The sequence below is a fragment of the Gekko japonicus genome, unplaced genomic scaffold (genome assembly GCF_001447785.1).
Source record: "Gekko japonicus isolate JY-2015 unplaced genomic scaffold, Gekko_japonicus_V1.1 scaffold111, whole genome shotgun sequence".
Taxonomy (NCBI): domain Eukaryota; kingdom Metazoa; phylum Chordata; class Lepidosauria; order Squamata; family Gekkonidae; genus Gekko; species Gekko japonicus.
This window is the reverse complement of record NW_015171505.1, coordinates 1923497-1927112: the sequence shown is the minus strand read 5'-3', so window position 1 is coordinate 1927112 and position 3616 is coordinate 1923497.

Genomic DNA, 3616 nt, shown 5'->3' with positions numbered 1-3616 from the left:
TTGTCCACATTTCTTGTTGTAAATATTTTTGGTCAACAGCTTTGATGTGAGTCTCTTAGAGGCATATGACATCCATTTGCATTTCTTTCAGTTGTTGGAATATCCTTCCTTTTTGAGGTGCATTTAGGCCATTGACATTTATTGAAATTATCTTTATTTTCCTTTTATCCATTTTGAGATTGGGCCTGTGATTCTGTGTCCTCTTTGTCTCTCAGTTGTCTCCTTGTGTGTATCTGAGATGTTGCAGTCCAGCCAGTGCCTCCAGGTCATATGGCAGCTGTCTCCTTGTCCCAAACAACCCAATTACGCTCTGTGGGGGAGAACTCCTTAGACACATATGCCACATATCCATCCTCCCCCTGTTGCAGGACCGCCCCTCCCGTAGCCACATTGGAAGCATCCACTTGGATTACAAAAGGCTTACTTTCGTCAGAATGATGTAAAATGGGCTCAGAGGTAAACAGCTCCTTGAGCCTTTCAAATGCCTGCTGGCACTCTGGGGTCCAGTCCAGCTTGGTACTTGGCTTGCTACTGTCAGGACCCTTCCCCTTCATTTTTAATAAGTCAGTAAGGGGCAGGGCCACCTGGGTGAAGTTTGGGATGAATGCACAGTAGAAATTAGCGAACCCAATAAATGATTGGAGTTAGCATCGGGTTCGAGGAGCCTCCCACCCCACCACATCCTGTACTTTATGGGGGTCCATGCCCAGTCCCTCCCCCAAAATCCAATATCTCAGGAAATCCAGTTCCTCCTTTTGAAACTCACACCTGGAGAGCTTGACAAAGAGCCAGTGCTTGTAAAGGGTTTGGAGCACCTCCCTGACCAACTTTACATGAGAGCCTTTATCTTTTGAACAGAGTAAGATATCACCTAGATACACTAGCACCCCCTTGAATAAATGCTTGTGCAACACTTCATTGATTAAGTTAATAAAAACCCCAGGAGCTCCCGGTAACCCAAATGGCATCACCAGGTATTCAAACTGTCCCAACGGGGTATTGAAAGCTGTTTTATGTTCATCCCCCTCCCAAATGCGCACTCTGTAGTAAGCATCTCACAAGTCAAGTTCGGGGAAAATGCGTCCCTAGGAAGCTTCTGCCAGTAAGTCTTTGATGATTGGGAGGGGGTAGTCATTGGACATAGACACTGCATTTAAGCCCCAGTAGTCTGACACAGTGCTGATTCTGTGAATTTAGGCAGATCATGAGTGGGAGGGTAGGAAGGGTTGCATTAGGGCTTAGTTCTTGTGGCCCTTTCTTACATGCCCAGGGAAATGCCAATCACCACTTTGCGGTCAGGAAGCAATTTTCTCCAGGCCAGTTTGGCCAGGGATCTTGGAGTATTTTTTGCCATCTTCTGGGCATGTAGCAGGGGTCACTGGGGGTGTGGGGGGAGGTAGTTGTGAATTTTCTGCATTGTGCAGGGGATTGGACTAGGTGGCCCTGGAGGTCCCTTCCAACTCTGTGATGCTATGATTCTATTATTATCCCCAAAGGAGCAGGTTCATAGCCTGGGGATGCACATGGACTTGGGCCTTCTGTTGGATAAACAGGTGGCAGCAGTGGCCAGGGGGTGCCTTTCAGCAACTTCAGCTGATGATCCAGCTATGGCCCTTCCTGGGCATAAAAGGTCTTGCCACTGTGGTGCATGCCCTAGTATCATCTAGATTGGATTACTACAATGTGCTCTATGTGGGGATGCTCTTGAAGACTGTCTGGAAGCTATAGTGTCAGCAAGCTGCCATTCTGTTTTCTGTGACCTCTGTGTACATATCCTTTCCCTGTTGCACCCGGCTTGTTTTCTATCATCCTGCTCCTGCGTTGGAATGCACAAGATAACTGCTGGAGGTTGTGTGGGGGAGAAGATGCTGTAATGCTTGCCTATTGCTTTTCTCATGAGTACTGCACCTGTGTTTTGTCTGATGTTCTGCCTGGTTCCCATGGACTGGGCGCGCAACCGTTTCATTAGCCCGCCAGCGGGAATGCTATTCATTGGATCTGTATCTGTTTGAATTTCCTTTATTATGCTTGACCTAACTGTGTATCCCCAGTTCTAACAAAGAACGTGTTTGAGTATGTCTTCAACGCTTTGAAATAAATTTTGCTTTTCTTGAAAACGTGGATTTATTCTCGATGCTTGGGGATCCAACATATTGTTAGAACTCTCTTTCTCCTATCGTTCCGAATCTGGCAAGATCATGAGCGGAACTGAGGGAAACCTACATAACACGGAGGGGGACTCAGGATCGGTCCCACATACCTCCGCTCCTTTGGTGTTCACGACTGCAGCCTCGGTGGAGGGTGCCGTCGGGGGAGCGATTCCCCGCCTGCCTGAACATCTGTCTTGGCCGCCTCCGACCCCTTCGCACTGGGGTCCGCGGAAGACTCAACAGCAGGATGACTGGACTATGTACAACACTCAGGGCACCCGAGAGGTGTACTCCCGTCGGGGGAGCGGATTACGTGAGAGTCTGTTTGACAAGGGATTGTTCCCGGAGCCGGGGACTACCTCGGAGAAGGGGAGTTCCAAGCAAGACCTCGAGGAGTGGATGTTCGAGCCATCGGGGCCGCGAGGCCACGCAGAGGATGAGGAGGGCACCGGAGCCTTCCAAACGGAAGAGGACTATGACCCACCCCCGGACTATCGACCTCGGGACCCCATCCCGGAGGAAACCACCGGGGAACGACTGGCAGAACTGGAATACTCGGTGAGGGACTTGTTGAGGACATTCCAGGATGTAATGGAAGCTCTGCCGGGAATGATGGACGTTAGAATGGCTAATTTCCTTGACGCACACGCCGCGCAGCAACAAGTTGTCCCTGCACCGGGAGTTCCCGCACCGCAGGTGCCTGCTCAGCCGCCGACGGGACCTCCGCTGCAAGTACCGGGAGTTCCCGCGCCGCAGGTGCCTGTCCAGCCGCCGGCGGGACCGCCTCAGCAAGGGCCTGTGCAACAGCCGATGCCGGGGGGTCCGCCGGGACCGGGTCTGCCGCCACCGATGAGGCCAATGCCAGCGGGGCCACCGGTTGGTCCGGGTCTCCCTCTCAGGGGAGTTCCGGGTCAGCTGGGACCGTTGGTAAGGCCTCCACGGCCCAGACCCAAAGATCTACTGGAGGCTACCTTTGACGGCAACCCAGATGAACTCGCTTTCTTCACGGTGAGAGTGCATAAATTCGTAGAAGAGAGCCGACACCTGTTCCGAAATGAAGCTGGCCTTATTGATGTCATCTCGGCGAGACTGAAAGGAGACGCCGCCACATGGTATGTTGGACTGCACAATGACCGCGGTCCGGAACTTTTGAATTTGCGAGCATTCATGTGGGCGCTGCGGGCGAGGTTTGAAGATGTCAACGCGAGCCAAAGAGCTAAAGCGTTTCTCCGCACCTACCGCCAGAACAAGAAGTCGGTTCGCGAGTACACACTGGAATTCCACAAGCAAGCAGCAAAGCTCCGAGACTACCCTGATCATATATTGGCTGAGATGTATCGATTGGGACTCAACGCAGACATCCGAGAAACGGTTCTGAAGACTGTCAATCCTGTCTCCCTGATGGCCTGGACCCAGGAAGCTGAAAATGCAGAAGATCGGCTCACCACCATCAAACTCGACTTGGC